The following is a 21,498-nucleotide window of genomic DNA, read 5'->3' on the forward strand; positions in this document are numbered from 1 at the left end:
TGAGACATTTGCATTCCTTTTTGCCTGCTTCATTTACTGCATTTTTATATTTTCTCCTTTCATCAGTTAAATTCAATATTTCTTCTGTTACCCAAGGATTTCTACTAACCCTCTTCTTTTTACCTACTTGATCGTCTGCTGCCTTCACTACTTCATCCCTCAGAGCTACCCATTCTTCTTCTACTGTATTTCTTTCCCCCATTCCTATCAATTGTTCCCTTATGCTCTCCCTGAAACACTGTACAACCTCTGGTTCTTTCAGTTTATCCAGGTCCCATCTCCTTAAATTCCCACCTTTTTGCGGTTTCTTCAGTTTTAATCTACAGGTCATAACCAATAGATTGTGGTCAGAGGCCACATCTGCCCCTGGAGACGTCTTACAATTTAAAACCTGGTTGCTAAATCTCTGTCTTACCATTATATACGCTATCTGATACCTTGTGGTCTGGTCTGTAGTCAATATTCAAAAGTGATCACTATTCAGATAGGGAACAGTCACTGGATGAAAGTGATTCTATCGAAAAATTTGACTTGTATTTTGGGATAGACGGTATGCAATACAGCCATCAACCTCTAATCCAAAGCAGAAGAGTAAGAAGACAACATAATTGTCAGGCATTTACCTGGAGTCATAGGCGAAGCAAAAAATGCCAAGCATCCAATTGATTGTTTACAACTTTTCTTCACAGATGACATTTTAGAAGAAATTGTTTGCTGCACTAATATTTACATTGCTACCATCTGTTCTAAATATTCCAGAGAAAGAGATGCTGCAGACACTAACATTACAGAAATCAAAGCTTGTTTAGGACTCCTTTTCTTGGCAGGTGTGCTATGAACATCACACACAAATTTACTAGATCTCTGGGCTGCAGATGGTACTGGGGTGGAGTACTTCAGACTTTCAATGGGCATGAACCATTTTCGTTTCTTGCTGACATGTCCGAGATTTGATATCAGAAACAGAGCTCATCGGAAGGAAATAGACAAATTAGCTGCTGTTCAATTCTTGATAGATCAGTTCAATGAAAACTGCAAGAAACATTATAGTTTATCAGAACTGGTTACAGTAGATGAAATATTGGATGCATTCAGGGGTAGATGTGGATTTATATAATACAATCGACCAAAACTGGAAAAATATGGTATAAAAATGTTTGCACTTACAGTTGCAAGGATGTTCTATACCAACCATTTAGAAATATACTGTGGAAAGCAAGTGGATAGGCCTTATCTCTGTGATAACACACCTCATGCTATTGTCAAAAGAATGGTGAAATGCATATCCAAATTTGGCAGAAATGTAACATGTGACAATTGGTTCACATCAATTCCACTTGCAGCTGACTTGTTGGAAAAAGACAAGTTGACAATGGTTGGAACAATTCGGAACAATTCGAAAAAATTCGAAAAAATAAATGTGAAATTCCTCCATTTAGGACAGTAGCAAAGTATCACCCTGTGGAATCCAGCATTTTTGCATTTAGGAAGAATATGACTCAGATTTCATATAAACCTAAGAAAGACAAGGTCGTTCTGGTACTATCTACTTTACATGATGATGATGATGATTTGGGAAAGTGCAAGCCGGAAATAACATTTTACAACAAGACTAAATTTGGTGTGGATAAAGTTGATGAGATGAAATGTACATACTCTGTGACAAGAATTACCAGAAGGTGGCCATTTATAATTTACAAGAGCAATTCAGATTCAACAATTCCCAGAAAAGACTATCTAAATGTTCTTGCCAAAGAACTGTTGCGTGATTATATGACAAAGAAAGTCAATCATCTAAGTACACCAGTGAACATCAAGAATTGTATCCAGGAAAATTTGGGATTACCAACAGTGAAGCTCTGCCTAGACCTCCACAAATGACAGCTTGAGGAGGATGCAACTCCTGTTATAGGAAAAAACAGACCAATGAGATTTTCCTGCAATGTGTGCAATAAATTTGTATGCCTGGAACATGTCAGTGCATATCTGTGCAGTGAGTGCAGTGAAAATGGCAACCACCACGAGTTATTTACTTGAATTGACAGTGAGGCTGTAAACTATAGTTTTCTGAATAAGTTTCTGAACTAATTTACTTAAGATGAGTGTTGGTTAATATTCATTTGGAAAAACAGTGAAAAAACAGAATGAACGTAAATTTCTGTGAGTACAATAAATGTTATTTTTGGTTTACGGGTAAATTATGAGTAAAATATTTTATGTACACTACTGATGCTGAAATACATTGTGTTTATGAATTCATTGTTTTATTTATGTTATCCAGACTAATATGTTTGCCAACTGTAATGTCAGAATTGTTCATGAAAATGGTATAAAACGCAATGCAGACTCAGTCCACACGCGTGTAGTGGAGGTAAAAAAAAAAAAAAAAAAAAAAAAATCTCTCATGTAACAGAGGTTGAAGCAGTTTCATCATTTCTATGGTGATGGTAATCCATCTTTTTCTGCACAGTTTTGTCAATGAAAAACGAAGTGTTCCAAACCATTGTCATTATCAGGAGGTGGTACTAATTGTGGCCTTTAAATCATCATCCTATTATTCACATTAAACATACAGCCTGAAAAGGTAAGTGAGTGCAAACTTGGTCCCCAAATTATAAAATAAATTTCATCATAAATATTGTTTGCAAGTTCAAATGTGTGTGGGAGTCATTAACTGTATTATATTAAACAACTATTACATTTTAAAAACTATCACATTTTTGCACCAATGGCCATATACTTACGTCCAGTTTCTGTTGGCTTCATTTCTCCTGCTACATCCATTCTACTTTTATCACCAGACTTTATTACCTCTCTCAAGTGAATTACAGGCTTATTTACAACATCATAGTCTATCTTCACCAACTTAGCAGCCTTGACTGCAGTATCATGAGATTGTGCTACAACAACCCCCACTGGTTGTCCATTGTACTTAACATTCCCAGAACAGAATAGCTGCAACAGTAATCACTATATTATTTTACCTTTCTCCATAGAATACAATTCAGCATTACATTACAATTCATATTAGTGATTTACCTCTTCATCTTCACAGCTAAAAATCATTCTAGGAAAAAAGTTGTTCTTTCCTGGTATGTCTTTTGCATCATAAAAAGCAACTACACCTGGAACAGCCTGCAAAAATTCAAGTAGAATGCAATATCCACTGTACAGCATAATTAAATCAGTTAAAATCCGAGCAAGAAAATTACTCAAGTACAAGACATTAAAAGCGCTATGGCTTGTGCCCTGAATGTAACTCTGAACAAGACACGATCATGTGCCTTTTCTGCATCATACCTGTGCATCACTAACAGCTATTTCAAACTTAGTGCAAATTGAATGTGTAACATTATGAAGCTCTCTCTCCTGCATGCAAAATGAGAAAGTGGAAACTACGATATATGTTTTGGTTGTGCTCACCAGCTCATAGAAATGGAGTTTAAAAGTGTGATTTTCAGATTTAGACAAGAATAGTTAAGAATGAGCAGATTTTTTAAAAATTATTACTGCCTGTGACTTCAGTTCTTATCTTGAAGAAATAACAATGTAAGCTGAAATACACCAAACAGTTTTCTCATTACAAACCATAGGTGTGTGAAAGAAAATGTTAAGAGTTGTTTTGGAGGCACGTTTTTTTCTTTCAGGAAACTAAGCATTAGCTGGACAGGGAACTTAAAACTGCTGCTCTACACTTTGCTTAGAAACAGTTAATATGCTAATGTAATGCACAGCCTAAGTGCAAGCAAGCATGCTTTCCGTAATTCCTCTGTATCAGTATTTTCTATAGAAGCTCTTTTCTCTAACTTCTCCTTGCCTTGCCCTTTCCATGTGCTACATAGCTATTTTATGTTAATTTTCATAGGTTTGAAAATTGCTGCTTAGCTTCAGATATTCCACACACCTGAGGGAGGACTCTAACCTCCTGCAGGAGGAGCTGCACAATCCGTGATATGATGCCTCAAACCGTGCAGCATTTATTTTTGTTTGTTATTAGTACTGAAGCAGTCTTTGGAAACCAAAGTCATTAAACTTTATTATCAGTATCATTCTGAATGCTTTAAGTCTTTACTTGTTTAATGATTACCACTGCTATGTAACAAACAACAATAAGTAAGGACTTACCAAAGCATCTGTGGCATCTATACTTCTGATATGACCATTTGCAATTTCAGTTACAGCAAATGCACAATATAATTCACCAGGAATAGTGAGTACATCATTCACATACTTTGCTTCACCTGAAATAAATGGTTTTTAAATGTAGGAAATGTTCATAATAACATTAGAGAATGTAATTTAAGAGCATGGCTCAAATGCACCTAAATAAGTAATAGGAAGAAGGGAAGGAGAGAAATGACCTTAGTAAACTGTGATTCCTTTCTTGCTGCTGTTTATTACATATTCTATAGACCATCTGATTGATTCTTTTACGGAAATGCAGAACTAGTAAAGTTTCTTACTGCTTACTTTCAGGCAACATGTACATTCTTTCAAATTGTTTAGTAACATCTTGTGGAACAATTTTCTGAGGTTGATTTTTTGTTTCCAGTCCCTACAATTGTATAAAGAACAAAATTAATTGAACATTGTTGTCTGAGAAGCTCAGTAAGAAGCTCCTCTCACTTCAAATGTGAGTGTACTTGCTGATTAAAATTGAGCATTCTACTCTACTTACTAACTCCTGTTCAAGTGCTACATTAATTGTTGGTATGACTGTTACACAGAACTGAATATAATGCATGTTCTGCATAGTCCCAAAATTTATGGATTTCCCTTTGCAGGGAATTAATAAGTTCAAAAAACATTGGTTATCTCTGCTGTTGCTGTCTCTTTAATGGTATGTATTACAGAGCTCTGTACTGCCTGACTTTTTTTGTGCAAACTTCGATGGTCCTTATTTCTGTGTTCTATGAAATTTCATGACTATTTTTATTTTCCCCAACTTTGGGAAATGTCACTGTTGTTTGACAGACATACTGTATAAATTACAGCACTTTCACAGCCCTGCTGTTTAACAGAGCAAGATGACACATTAAGATGGGTGCCTTTAATCCAGCTCCAGTACTATATCATGTAAGAGCAGCACTAATCACATCTCATTAAAGTTAGCAACACTATAAATACCATTTGTGTTAGACATGTGTGTAATGAAACTGATGCATATAATGAAACTGAACCAATAAATAGATTTAATATTTACCAGAACATTGCACAAGAGCTTCAATTTTTGGCACTGGCTTTCCAAGGGGCCACAATTCCTTGTGTGTGTCATAGTCTTGTTTCCCAGATGACAATGGCCTTTTCAGCAGTTCACCTCCACTTCTGAGTACAGGTCTTACTGTTTCTGGAGATATACTCAGCACACACTGCAATGTGTTTTTAATATTGTCATGAAATCTAGTAGTAATTTGAACCCAATAAAAATCTTAGTAAATTTAAGGAACAGACAAGAATTTTCCATTTTAACCATGAGTCTGCTTTTAGTGTAATCGTATTAAATATTCCAGTGACATACCTTGTATAACAAAGCTTCAGCCAAATTCTTACGGTATTCTGGTGAAGCCTCCAGTGGTGTCTCTGAAGGTGTAAGCTCAGAATCTAAAATTTTCAGTGTTTCTTGCAGGATGTCCAATTCAAAAATATTTTTACCCTCCAAGAATCTCTCTGTTTCTGCAGCATGTACCTATTTGCAATGTGAATTGTTACTCCTCTGATCACATACTCATGCATAATATGAAAGGAAAAGTGCACATTATCCAAAATATCACTTATCAGCTGCCTATTTTGTCTTTTAAAAATATGTATGCAGTAAGATGGTATTTTACAACTTTTAATCTAGTTTTTTTCACATTTTGGTATGATTAGCTCATTATTTCCTATTCAAATTTAACCCTTCGGTGGGCTTGTCTTTCATACCTCCATGAGTCGGCGCATTGCAGCTTTTACACTGCAATTAGTATTAAATTTTTAACCTTAGGAAAAATAAGCTTTATATAATCACCAGTTACATTTTATTAGAGAAAACATAACATTATATGGGTCTATAAGAATAATCTTATTTATTTGTTGCCTTCACAATTGTCTGTTATTGTCATTGTAATTTATAACAAGATGATATTCTTTATTGCTTTCATTATGTCACTTAGTTGCACTGATTCACGTGAAAAAAAGTAATAAGGGAACATTATGAAATGGAGCATTCATAAACTCTGACTCCTGTTTGTGATTGTGAGTAAATCAGTTAACTTCCATCTGCAGCTCACTTTCACATTGACACTGTTTCTTGCATTTCATACATACTGTTTTGGTTCTGTTTTTATGCCTGCCACATACGTAACAAATTCCAGGTTTTGTTAACTCCTTGGTCTTTTCTTCATGCCTATACTTGGTCAAGCAGGCATGAATATCCTTGAGAAGTGCCAAGTAATGCTAGTTGATTTAAATGTTGTTCTATTAGGACCAGAGCAAGATGTTTCAAAAAATTTCATCTTTCTTTATTATCAGGATTGTTTAATTTGAAAATAATGAGCACATTTATGCCAGCAATATCTAAATGTCTGTAGAGAAGTACAAGTGGCCATCGTCATGTTATTCTGGAAGTGCTGTAGGATGAGCTCATGTGCTTCACAGTGTCTACTTCTCCTTTGGTAGCATTGTATTTCAAATTGACTCGATTTCTTAGTCGATCTATTTCATTTGTGCTGTGCATTGTTGATAAAAAATTCACACCTTTGTTTTTTTAGTAACAGTCTAGACCATACAAAAGTCATCTTGAAAACCAAAAAGTCATAACTTCACTTCTCAGGTTTTATTTGCTTAGAATTCTTGATATATTTCCTTATTTTTTTCATGGTTCCCAAGAAAGTAGAACTTTTGCCAAGGAGATTTTCAACCAGATGGTAGCTACTGTAGTAATTGTCAGTCTTAAGATTTCTGTTTGTTTTCCCAACTGGAGTCACAAATCTTTGCACAATGTCATTAGGCTTGTTAGACTTCAGGTAGGGTCCTGGCATCTGCTTGCCACAGTAAATTTCAAAGTTAAGGGTGCAAAATATTTTGGCATCACACAAGGCATAAATCTCAATCCCATATTTTGCAGGATTATTAGAGATATACCGTACTTATCTGCAGTGTCCTCTGAAAGGATGCAACATCTCGTGAATAGTGACAAACTTGCTGACATTGTAGAGAGCATGGCAGATGTTGACAAACTTGATGGAAGTCCTGAATATGTGCTAGTTTGTCACTATTTTCTTTCATTCCAGGTACCCAGGTTGTCGAACCTAAGAGTTCAAAGCTGAAAGTGAAAGCACTTGTAGCTGAAGTGAGCTCATAAAATAATCATTCCTGTACAATCTGCATCCCACAGTTCACAGTAATTTGTATGCAATCCTTTCTTTATACCTGTTAGATACAATGCACATAGAAGAGCCGTTATATCTTGTTTAGTGGGGTCTTTGCAGTCCCATTCTCTTTAATATTGGACTTCAACTCTTACTATTCTGGATGTAACAGTTTGTATTTTCAACAAAGTTGTCAATCATCCAATCAGTAATAAATAGGTAGAATGCATCAGTTTATTTTTCCATAATTTCAGCACTTGCTTTTGGACCTGGCAAAACTTTTAGAATGTTCTTTGCCTTGGTTTTAGAAGGAGGAGGAAGCACTTATCCAAATAGTTTATCTTTTTCTACATAAAATTGGTAATCATCTGTTTGTTGTCTCCCCTCTTCAACCAGGGGGGGGGGGGGTCATCTGTTTCCTCTTAATTGTTCAGAGTCAGTGCTGTGGTTTTCTTCAATAACTTCCTCTTCAGACTCAGATTAACATGAATCTGATGATTCTTGTAATTTTTCTGACAATTCTCTCAATACTTTCTCATAGTCTTCAACACATACAATTAGATGGTCCCTGTCAAATGCCCTCTTTTTCTGCATTTCCACACCTTTAATGAGACCTAATGAAGCATGTTTTTATAAAAATAATATACTGCAGCAAATCAACATCCAAGATTGTAAAAAGTAATAAAAATTGCATATGGGAAATTTGATTCATTTCAAATATTAATTGTATCTAATATAAAGAATGCCTTGAGGCATAAGAAAAACAAAAATGTAGAAAATAAATCACAAGGCACGTAGTGGCAAACACACCACAAATGCAACACTCCTATTTCAAACAACAATAGCAACCAAACTGCTAAAAGCACGAATTGCACAAATATAGTAAGTGGTGACATCTGTTGAGAATAACAAATACGTATCTAGATGTGGTCACAACTGTAATGCTGTGATACAATTAGGAAACAATCTTGCGGTTAACTGCCACAAGCCAACCCATTGAAGGGGTGAATCAGTTTTACTACACCGACCGACTGAACACCCATAAATATGATAGTAATTTTGTCTGACACTTAGATTTTATTGTTATATGTTACATCTGAATAGCAGTTACAGTTATTCTTAATCTTTTTCATGATTTGAGATACAGGGTGTAGATGTGAACAGGTGTATAATAAAGTTTTCATCAGACTAATACTGAAAGCAGATGTTTTTTAAAAAGAAATCCCACAGGTAAAATTTTTTGTGACAAAAGAAGAGATGTTTCCATGAATCAGTTTTGCAGTAGTGTTCATAATACCATGTTAATTGCTGCCAACAAATATTCTGTGCTTTTGTAAATTTTTCTTTGGATCAGGTATCTTCATTCCACTGCTCAGATGTGTGTTCTTCCTGCTATAATTTACACCTTTGACTTACACAACATGAATATTTTGCACATTATCAGCTTTTCTTGTTCATATTTAACATTAGTAGCAATACAACACAGCTGTTCAGGAAATCATTTTGTGGTGTCACTTTCTCCACTTGCACCATGAAATATCTGTGTACACTACTTTTAAGAAATATAGCTATACTTTGTCATATAACTAAGTTACTTCCCAGTTCTGTCAGGTTTACAGTTTTTGTTGAATAATAAAATTTCATTAAAAGGATTAGATTTTAACATGCTGCTTTTCATCTCACACCATCATGGCATTTGATCAATTACTGGTTTGTGAGTTTAACTGTTGTGGGTGTGATAACTGTGTGTGACTATTCTATTCATGAATGTAATTTAATAACATACAACAGGGAATATAACCAGTACTGATGGGAAGCATGCATCAAGAGACACTTCTGATGCAGCATGCCTCAGGAAACACACTGGAATAAACCACCTCCAGAAATCACGATATCCCTTTGTCATCAATCTAAGGGTCTCCTAAACTTAGAGTAGGCTGAAAGTCTTGGCTCTAAATGAAGGTGTGACCTGTTCACAATGAAAAATCTTAGAGCTATTGATAAATTGATCTCTGGTTGGTCATTAGTATTAGACAAATGATTATAGTTTCATGGGACTCTTGATTGAAAAAGGTGACTGATGGTAACATTGTGTCTGTCAGCCATCTTATTCATCACTGTGTAAGCAGCAGGCAATGTAAATGGACAGTTATTTCTTCTCCAACCAATTATGAGGTATGTTATGTCATTCAATACCTGAAAGCTGAAGGAACAGCGCAGAAAAAAATTCATTGTAGTGTGGTGAAGAAATGTATGATGAAATAAAAAAATTATTCAGATAGTGAAGGGTGACGAAAATTTAATAGTCATGGGTGACTGGAATTCGGTAGTAGGAAAAGGGAGAGAAGGAAACGTAGTAGGTGAATATGGATTGGGGCTAAGAAATGAAAGAGGAAGCAGCCTGTTAGAATTTTGCACAGAACACAACTTAATCATAGCTAACACTTGGTTTAAGAATCATGAAAGAAGGTTGTATACATGGAAGAACCCTGGAGATACTAGAAGGTATCAGATAGATTATATAATGGTAAGGCAGAGATTTAGGAACCAGGTTTTAAATTTTAAGACATTTCCAGGGGCAGATGTGGACTCTGACCACAATCTATTGGTTATGAACTGTAGATTAAAACTGAAGAAAGTGCAAAAAGGTGGGAATTTAAGGAGATGGGACCTGGATAAACTGAAAGAACCAGAGGTTGTACAGAGTTTCAGGGAGAGCATAAGGGAACAATTGACAGGAATGAGGGAAAGAAATACAGTAGAAAAAGAATGGGTAGCTTTGACGGATGAAATAGTGAAGGCAGCAGAGGATCAAGTAGGTAAAAAGACAAGGGCTAGTAGAAATCCTTGGGTAACAGAAGAAATATTGAATTTAATTGATGAAAGGAGAAAATATAAAAATGCAGTAAACGAAGCAGGCAAAAAGGGATACAAACGTCTCAAAAATGAGATCGACAGGAAGTGCAAAATGGCTAAGCAGGGATGGCTAGAGGACAAATTTAAGGATGTAGAGGCTTATCTCACTAGGGGTAAGATAGATACTGCCTGCAAGAAAATTAAAGAGACCTTTGGAGGTAAGAGAACCACACATATGAACATCAAGAGCTCAGATGGAAACCCAGTTCGAAGCAAAGAAGGGAAAGCAGAAAGGTGGAAGGAGTATATAGACTGTCTATACAAGTGTGATGTACTTGAGGACAATATTATGGAAATGGAAGAGGATGTAGATGAAGATGAAATGGGAGATACAATACTGTGCGAAGAGTTTGACAGAGCACTGAAAGACCTGAGTCGAAACAAGGCCCTCTGAGTAGACAACATTCCATTGGAACTACTGATGGCCTTGGGAGAGCCAGTCCTGACAAAACTCTACCAGTTGGTGCGCAGGATGTATGAAACAGGCAAAATACCCTCAGACTTCAAGAAGAATATAATAATTCCAATCCCAAAGAAAGCAGGCGTTGACAGATGTGAAAATTACCGAACAATAAATTTAATAAGCCACAGCTGCAAAATACTGACACAAATTCTTTACAAATGAATGGAAAAACTTGTAGAAGCTGACCTCGGGGAAGATCAGTTTGTATTCTGTAGAAATACTGGAACACGTGAGGCAATACTGACCTTACGACTTATCTTAGAAGAAATATTAAGGAAAGGCAAACCTACATTTCTAGCATTTGTAGACTTAGAGAAAGCTTTTGACAATGTTGACTGGAATACTCTCTTTCAAATTCTAAAGGTGGCAGGGGTAAAATACAGGGAGCGAAAGGCTATTTACAATTTGTACAGAAACCAGATGGCAGTTATATGACTCGAGGGACATGAAAGGGAAGTAGTGGTTGGGAAGGGAGTGAGACAGGGTTGTAGCCTCTCCCCGATGTTATTTAATCTGTATACTGAGCAAGCAGTAAAGGAAACAAAAGAAAAATTCGGAGTAGGTATTAAAATCCATGGAGAAGAAATAAAAACTTTGAGGTTCGCCGATGACATTGTAATTCTGGCAGAGACAGCAAAGGACTTGGAAACAGTTGCACGAAACGGGCAGTGTCTTGAAAGGAGGGTTTAAGATGAACATCAACAAAAGCAAAACGAGGATAATGGAAATTTGTTAACATCGAGTATAGATTTAAGTGTCAGGAAGTTATTTCTGAAAGTATTTGTATGGAGTGTAGCCATGTATGGAAGTGAAACATGGACGGTAAATAGTTTGGACAAGAAGAGAATAGAAGCTTTTGAAATGTGGTGCTACAGAAGAATGCTGAAGATTAGATGGGTAAATCACATAACTAATGAAGTATTGAATAGGATTGGGGAGAAGAGAAGTTTGTGGCACAACTTCACCAGAAGAAGGGATCGGAGGCATGGAGGGATCACCAATTTAGTATTGGAGGGCAGCGTGGAGGGTAAAAATCGTAGAGGGAGACCAAGAGATGAATACACTAAGCAGATTCAGAAGGACGTAGGTTGCAGTAGGTACTGGGAGATGAAGAAGCTTGCACAGGATAGAGTAGCATGGAGAGCTGCATCAAACCAGTCTCAGGACTGAAGACCACAACAACAACAACAACAGCAACAACAGTGTGGTATTTGAATGATGGGATTGTATGACTTGTGTGGGAATGGTGCAGAGAATTCAAGGCTGGTAATGCAGACTGCACAGATGTGCTTGATGAAAGTGATCAAGGAAGACATTCAGACGTAAGTGATAAACTTTCACAAAATTCATGTCAATTTCTGACCTTTCTAAAAATGTGACTAATTTCAAGCCTAGCCCTCTAACATTGTTACAGAGGGCTTTGGTTATTGTAAATTGTGTAGAGTGGGTACCAAAATGTCTAAGGTTCACAAAACAAAGAATGTGATCACCCTTGACAGCCTGGAACTGTACATGACATGCCTTACTGAGGCTGCCCAAGGCTACTACTGCAGTGGGTGATCGCTACCTGACAGCAACGCCACCATGTTGAACAGACTGCATGATGTGCAACTTCACTCCTGATGTCCAGGTGACGTCCATCTTTGCAACCACAACACCATGCAGGGCAGTACAGATGGGCCCAGTGACATGCCAAATGGGCCACTCAGGATTGGCATCATGTTCTCTTCACCAGTGAGTGTCATGTATGCCTTCAACCAGACAATTGTTGGAGACATGTCTGGAGGCAAACCAGTCAGGTGAATGCCATAGCCACACTGTCCATTGAGTACAACGAGATGGAGGTTCCCTTCTGTTTTGGTGTGGCATTATGAGTATTAGAGGTATCAGTGTGTACAGCAATCTGGACTACCACCTGTCAAGGTCTCACTGTAGATACAACATGCAATGTGCGGTTTTCATGAGCAATGTAGATGGGCAGAAATGATGTTTATGGCAATCTATATTTCAATTTACTGTAAATGGTGTGGAACTCACAGAACCGAGGTGATGCAAAACTGTTGATGTATGTATTTCACGTAAGGCTCCTGTAAGTATTAACAGAATTGCTTTCATTTCTGAAATGATTTTAGTGCACGAGGCAGGATTGTAAATAGTTTTCACCATTCACAAATCAGGATAATTTAGTTTCTTCAATTGTACTGCAGTATTTTACTGAAACCACATAACCTTTGCGGCAATATGTTAAATAGCACTGTCCTCCTTTAAGTCAGACTTTTCACTTACAGCCACATTTCACAAGCTACCATATGGTTGTATGGCAGTGGGTGCATAATGTACCATTGTGTCAATTTTTTTTTTTAACTCTCACTATCGCATTTACTATATTGGTATGTTATGTTACCCATTATTGTATTAATGAAATATGAATTTCCAATTTTGGCTGAACTTGCTATGCACCACCAAAGAAATTGCATATACTTTAGTCTCTATGACATACCAAAAACGTGAATACATCTCTGCAGTTATATTTTTGAATATAAAATTTAGAATGAAGACAATTCAGCCTAATTCAAGGGGAGACAAACAGTTTTATGTAATGGGAAACTTTTTAAATACAATCCATACAAATTTTAGTTCTGTCACTTGTTTTCATACTAACGTTTAGTAAATGCAGCCATTTGGAGCCACATATTGGCAAGGGCAACAACTGTGCATGGCCAGATTTGTAAAATAGCCCTGTCTTGTGCTACTTCTACTGCTTGACACTGATCAGTACACTGCTTCACCCAACACCCACAGCCACTCAGTGTGTGCTGTTGACACTGCGAACACATATTGGTATAGTTCAGAGAATTTATGAGATTACATGACATGCCATGCCAAACTTTTGAAACACATTTTCCTCTCCAGTTTCATAAGAGCAGGTTTTTTGCTGTGTATGATGAAAATTTTAGCATCATATCCATAACTTGCCATTTCAAGGCAGCCTCTGTCTTACAATGCCATGCAAAACTATCATACTGATAATGTCAAAGCAAAGTTTTCATAGTTATCAGAACAAGTCATTGTACTTCAAAGCATAGCTAAGTGCCCATTTTGTTTAACTATTTGTCAGTACGTATTTTGATGTGAAATTATCCATCAGCAATAGAACACACAAATCATGCAGTTGTATTTGATTGTTTTAAGGAAATACTTAGTACCCGAGTATTATTCACTGAATGTATAGTTCATTTTAAGAGACTATGTACAAGATTGTGAGTAAGTTACTGCTTACCAACTGAGCTGAAATGCCTCCAAACACTATTCTAGGCCTGGAAATTATTTTGCCAACATTCTTCATATCCAAGTTAAATAAAAATCCTGCATTTACATAAGCATGTGCATTTTGAGCTCTAGGCATAATCTGAAAGCAGAATTTTATTAAAATGACTTATATTACATAATGAGAAGCTAAAATTACATTTTATGTGCACAGAACAGAGCTTTCAGACAATATGCTTGTAATTTACATTCAACAGCAGCTCTGCTTCAATTACATAAAAACATTCAGTGAGTTTTGGCCCCTAGGCCACACAAAGACAATAAACATGTGTGATTTGTCAGAATTGCTCATCACACTAGGATGGCCTTGAGACCAAAATAGGAACACCTTTAGTATATCAGTGGTCATATGATTAGATAATTTAAATGGCATTATGACACTGCCCTCTGCTTACATTTATAATATCATCTCATTTGTCAAGTCATACCTGTTAAACAATGACTGCACACTAAAATTCAATGGAGATATTTATAACTATGCAACAAGGCAGCAATCTGACCTACATATGATTCAGTCCAGAACTACCTGCTACCAAACAAGTGTTTTAAATATTGGGATACAAATGTATAATAATTTACCAAATGAAATCAAAGCAATAAAGAACCCAAGAGCCTTCACAAATAAGTTAAAAAATATCTCTTGGACCATTGCTTTTATGCAGTTGATCATTTTTTTTTGAAAGGGGTTGAAATTGTAAACAATTTTATGATAAATGTTCAATTAGGTCTGAAAATTATATACTGTGCATGTCTATGAAATACACTGGACTACTTTACTGTTACATTTGTATTTGCTGTTTGTATTTTACAATACAACATTTGTATTTATAGTTTTGTTAAAGATAGCTAACTTCCTCATTGCAAAATAATGTGAAATCAATTTATTAAAAATTACTTGCAAATATGTTCTCTTGACCTGTCCAATATCATATGTACATCTGTACAATACTATGATTGCCTGGATCAATAAAAATACAATACACAGTGGTTTCAGCGTTTGTAAGCATTTTCTTCTGGTACTGCTTCCATACTCTCCATGAAATAACCTGGTTGTAGTCTTCAGAAATCAAATTTGACACCAGTAACAAAGAAATTTCCCTCCTTTGTAGTACCATATTGTTAGGTACTAGTAACCTAATAGTTCTGGTGAAGGAAGTCCTTGCATTTGTGCTGATCTTGCAGACATTTACAAGGGTCTTATTACTGCAGATTACTTAACCTGTCCTATTAAGTTAGTGGCAGGAGAAGAATTTCTTCCTACAACTGAGGCAGTAGCTATAGCTGCTGGTTTTTGGTGTGACAAATTTACTACTAATTCTACAATGTGTGATTTAGCCTGAGTATGTATAAATTGTATGTACCAGTGTGATGTTTAAGATTTATTCAATACACTTACATTTAGCTCAAAAAACTTCACTGATTTTTACTTTCACATATCTGAAATTCTTTCATTGACAACTGTAGCCTGATATTTTGTTGTATGAACAAATGAGGTACATGGAAATGAAATTTGAAAACCTTCCCTTAGCTACAGCATTTTTATGATTAATTCTTTCATTTTGTTTCAATTATGCATCTTCAGATGCTTGCCAGTACATGGTATTTTAATGACCTTTACAGGGTCACACAGTTAAGGGTCACATCATTAAACATCAAGCACAAAGTATGGATTCTGGGAGATTCTTCTGTACTGTAAGACATTTGTTTCACTGAATGTTTCACTGAGTGTTTCACTGAGTGTTTCACTGAGTGTTTCAAGGAAATCATTTGAGTTATTTTGTTTTTCAGTTCTAGTTCAAATTTAACCAGTAATCTAAGATTATACAGTGTTGAAAAGCATCAGAAACAGTTGATTTTTCAGGAATTGCAGTAACAGTGAACAAAGGAAAACAAATGATTTTTTTTTTCTTCTTTAATCTTCAAAACCTTCTAATCTCTCTGTCTGAACTGTTCATCATCCATGTTTCACTTCCATACATGGCTACACTCCATAAAAATACTTTCAGAAAAGGCTTCCCCGACAGATTTATACTGCATGTTAACAAATTTCTCTTCTTCAGAAACACTTCCATTGCCATTGCAAGTCTAGCTTTTCTATCCTCCCTACTTCAACAATCAGTAGCTATTTTGCTTCCCAAATAGCAGAACTCTTACTACTTAAAGCATTTTATTTCTTAATCTAATTCCCTCAGCATTGCCCAATTTAATTTGACTCCATTTCATTACCCTCATTTTGCTTTTGTTAATGTTTGTCTTTTATCCTCCTTTCAAGACACTGTCCATTCTGTTCAACTGCTCTTCCAGATCCTTTGGTGTGTGTGTGTGTGTGTGTGTGTGTGTGTGTGTGTGTGTGTGTGTGTGTGTGTGTGTGTGTCAAAATTACAGTTGTGTCTATAAACCTCAAAGTTTTCATTTCATCTCCATGGATCTTAATACCTTCTCCAAACTTTTCTTTTGTTTCCTTTACTGCTTGCTCAATAGACAGACTGAATAACATTGGGGATAGCCTACAACCCTGTCTCACTCCTTTCCCAACCACTGCTTCCTTGTCATGCTCCTCAACTCTTGTAATTGCCATCTAGTTTCTGTACAAATCATAAATAGCCTTTTGCTCCCTGCATGTGCCATATGATACTGAAAACTCACCTTGTATGTTTTCAAGAAATAATTATCATCATAGGGCTGCAAAGTAATGCTCTTTATAATTTTCTGCTTCATGTCAACTTCCAAATACTCCAGTGGACTGACAGTCTGTGCTCCAGTCTTGTCAACTATGAAGATAAGTTGAAACATTAACAGTTCTTGTCTATTGATTACAATAAAACTACTTAATTTCTGAACATTAGTTTGTCACACTGAGTAACATTTTAAACACTTTTGGAGTTATTAATAAAAATAGCATGAATTTTACACTTTAATGTATGACGTGCACCTACTTATATCAATTTTTGCGTCAACAGCCTCCAACATCAGGAAAATATCTGATGGAAATTCTGGGTGCTCATGTTTCAATATGAGATTTCCAGCAATAGTTCCAGCCTGAAACAGATAAACCAACATGTAACATTCCTGTACTTCTACAAATAGTAGTTGGCACAAAGGTTACCATTCTTACATTTCGGACTGGAACATTTGCAACCAAATCTATATGATCTGCCAACACTTTAGTGTAGCTGAAGTTTTTATTAGTCTTTGAAATATTGTAAAATAATTCCATAGCTTCTGTTAGAGTCATGTTCCCTCCAACAATCAGTTGAGAATTGATGCTGTGTCCTTTGAGCTCTGAGACATCACTAATGTCTATGAATATTTCAATGTCAGGATCTCTCCGATACACACCTGTAAATTAAGATACCTGTAAATTAAGATACCTGAAATGTAAATTCTAAGTATTGCTGTGAAGTTCAACTAATACACATCAGGTCTTTGTGATGTTACTATAATTTAGATCAGGCATTTTGAATTTGATTTAAAATTGCAAATGTCAATTGTTTGACATAGCTGCATTTTAGTTATTTTTACTGTACTTCATACATTGTCCACCATTGGCAGTATATATACTGCCAGAGACGAAAACTTAACTATAGTGCCATTTCATGGTTGTGTATGGTTCTTTATGTGATTATCATGTGACTTTGCGTATACATATTGCTCTTTAGTGTATGTCAATTGTGATTTTGTGATTATGCAGTAATACATGTTCTATGTGTGTGAATATATTCAGAAAAAAATACCATGTGCTGATTGGATTTACAAAGTTCCCATTGGCAGTGGCTGTACAATTAAGAATTATTTGAGCTGCACATTATCTAATGCTACTTTTAATTTGTATAGTTTCTCCTAGAAGAACAAAGAAATGACATTTAAGAATCCTAGTGAAATGACTTTAGATGTGTGTTCATTTAAAATACTGGGATTTTTCATTACTATGTGAAAATTTCTATTTCTCCAAATTTTTAGTAAGCCACCTCTTTCAGCAATACATGGAACTAATAGGTACTTTATCAAGTCAGTGGCTGTGTAATTTTATTCCTGCAAGTGTGTTCCAAATAAAGATAGGTTCACATCATTCATATTCAGATGTTCCTTAAAGTTTTTGTAAAATTTGTCCAGTCCTATAAAAACTTTTTGATTTACCACATTTTCACTTATGAACACCTGAACATTCAAATTTATCAGGCTGATCTATGCTGTTATCACAGTGTGCCTTGTGATCAGTGTGTTTTGCATTTTGAGGACTTTTGGTTGGTTTTCAGAAGCACAAATCTGATTTTATCAGACTTTTCCCAAATATGTTACAACAGTAAGTTCTGCATTTTTTTCAATAATTTCCTATACTGTGTAAATCACTGAGGTGCATGGCAAAGGGTTATGATGAACTTTTCTTGTTCCATTCATGCATGGAACTTGGAAAGAACAATTGTTTGAATGCCTCTGTGTGCTTGCAGTAATTATTCTAATGTGATCTTCACAATCCCTATGGAAGTGATACATAGGGGGTATATTCCTAGAGTAATTATTTTAAGGTGTTTCTTGAAACTTTGTTAACAGACTTTCTAGGGATAGTTTACACCTATATTTAAGACTCTTCCAGTTCAGTTCCTTCATCTCTATTGCTCTCCTGCAGATTAAACAAACCTGTGGCCATTTGCACCCCCTGTTAGTCGTATCTGGTATAGGTCCCACACATTTTAGCAATATTCTAGAATCAGTTGTATGAGTGATTTGCAAACAATCTCCTTTGTAGACTGACTGCAGATCAGAGTATTCTACTAATAAACTGAAGTCTACCATCTGCTTAATCCATGACAATGTGTATTGTTATTTCATTTCATATCCCTACAATGCATTAACACCCAGCTATTTGTATGACTTGTTTCATTCTAATGGTGACATATTAATCATAGGATACTACACTTTTTAGTTTTGTGAACTTCAAAACTTACATTTCTAAACATTTAAAGCACGTTCCCAATCTGTGCACCATCTCAACAGCTTATAAAGATGTGACTGAATATTTATGCAGCTTCTTTCAGGTAGTACATTATAGATAAATATTATCTTCAAGAAACCTTGTTTTATTATTAATATTGTCTGCAAGGTCATTAATATACAACAAAAAGCAAGAGTAAATAACACACTTACCTGGGACACACCTGAAGTTACTTCTACCTCTGACACTCATTCCTGTAATCTTACCCTCCGTCATTTCATTTGTTTATTGACAGTCATTTCAAGATGAAAGCTTTTAATAAGCTTCAAGAGTAGTAAGATTTACAACAAACATTTTTAATATCTTCTTTCCTCACAGTTCTCTCCGGTCTTTCACATCTAGGGGGTCAATTCTTGAGGTTGAAATATTTGGTATTGTAGGTTCAAAATGACGTGAGATTTACTGAATAGTTGCCTGTTTTTATCTTTACTTTTACTTTTTCACATTTTTCTAGTGCATACTGGCCATACAATTTCCACTTCATTATCAAAAATTACACTGTTATTGACAAACATAAAAACATCTGTTCATATCAGATGTGTGCCCAGTACTACTTCATTCTGTGGTACTAAGAATATTTAAAGGAGTTCACAAACTTCATTTTCTATTGATCTATACCATTACTTTGGAAATCAATCCATGAAATTTAATAATTAGTATCAGATTGTGTAATTAATAATAGGAATTTTAAGTGTGAATATTTTGATATTTCAAATGTTTCTAAGGCAGAGTAATTTTAACTGTACATACGGAGTTAGTACATATAAATTATAACAAAGAAAAAGTGATTAATATTTACACATTTTAGCCAGAAATATAATGTATTATATACAATATCATATGAAATTATTTTAGTTAAACTGCTAAGATAATGGTACCCTGTTTAAAAGGTAGAAAGTATCAGTAACTTCAGCTGAATAAAGGTAACAGAGGAGGGTGCTCCTTTACACTCTCCATCCAAGGTAACATGTTGCATCCTCCCTACCAAAAAGACCTCAGCCCAGTCACCAATTCCACTTTATTCCCCTTATGCTCACACTTTTGACAGTAAGTGTAAGTGTGGTATGAAAATACTTTTTGGAAGTCAAGAAATACAGCATGTACCTGAATGCCTTGGACCAAAGCTTTCCGTATGTCATGTGAAGAAAGTGCGAGTTTGTTTTTGCAATCAATGCTGGTTGGCATTGTGGTGGTCATTTTGTCCGAGATACCTCATTATGTTTGAACTCAGAATATGTTTTAAGATTCAACAACAGATTCATGTCAAGGATATTGGCTGGTAGTTTTGTTGATCACTTTTACTGCTCTTCTTTCAGACAGGTGTATCCTGTGATTTTTCCCAAGAAATTGGCATGATTTTTTGAGTTATCTAGGATAGATTATAGTTGGAAGAGGGCCTAAATTAGCTGCAAATCCAGTATAGACTAACAGGAATTCCATCTAGCCCTGGAGCTTCATTTAATCTGAATGATTTCAGCTGGTTCTAACCACCACTGACACTAGTACTTATCTTTTCAGTGGTTACAAGTATTAAATGGGGGCAAATATTCAGGGTTTTCTGTTGTAAAGGAATATTTGAAAACTTAAGCATAACAGACTTTGCTTTGCTACCTTCAACTTCAGTTCCTGTCTCATCTTTAGTAAATCATTATTTGTCCACAGAGGTCCAAAAATTTGTCATTGGTATATTTTAAAGTGTTACATGTAAGGAAGTCTTGCAATAAGTAAAATTACAAACATAGAAGAAATTAGTAACATTAAAATACAGGTACATTTTGTAATAGAGATCACTAATAATGTGTTACACCCAGAAGTAGTTCAGTAGAATAAACCCCTACCAACCAACTTGTCGTATCTCTGGAGCAGAGCTCCCTAACTTTGTGACATTTGCTTCTTTGGATTGCTTTGTTCTTGTCTTCTCTTTTGGCATGTAACTAACTGCTGCCATATTTGTCATGTACCAGTGATTAATAAATGCATATTCAATACTTAGTGTGTGTTGTCTCCAACTGATTCCACATAATAGCCACAGTGGTGATTGACACCATCATCATCTCATCGAGTTATTTTGGGCCTGTTTTCATAATTTAAGAACTTCTTGTGCCAGCCTACATTGTTTCCGCCACAATGGATCTACCATTGTCTTTTGGGCCATTTGTAACAGGCTCCATTAACTGTGCTTGCAATGATGAGTGGACAAGTGAACCTACTTAAGATTTGGTTAAAAGTGAACAATTATTTATGCCCAGCCATGCAGTGTCCACCTAACCTTACCTGGCACAACATGGCCACCACCTAGCATGGCAGCACAACATGGCCACCACCTAGCATGGCAGCACAACATGGCCACCACCTAGCATGGCAGCACAACATGGCCACCACCTAGCATGGCAGCACAACATGGCCACCACCTAGCATGGCAGCACAACATGGCCACCACCTAGCATGGCAGC

At 35.8% G+C, this 21,498-nt stretch overlaps 1 pseudogene; it reads right to left on the reverse strand.

Annotated features, from left to right (window-relative positions):
* Window positions 1–21,498, reverse strand: part of LOC124711114 — a 206,826-nt pseudogene that overhangs the window by 91,189 nt on the left and 94,139 nt on the right.

This window comes from Schistocerca piceifrons, chromosome 8, assembly GCF_021461385.2.
Source record: "Schistocerca piceifrons isolate TAMUIC-IGC-003096 chromosome 8, iqSchPice1.1, whole genome shotgun sequence".
Taxonomy (NCBI): domain Eukaryota; kingdom Metazoa; phylum Arthropoda; class Insecta; order Orthoptera; family Acrididae; genus Schistocerca; species Schistocerca piceifrons.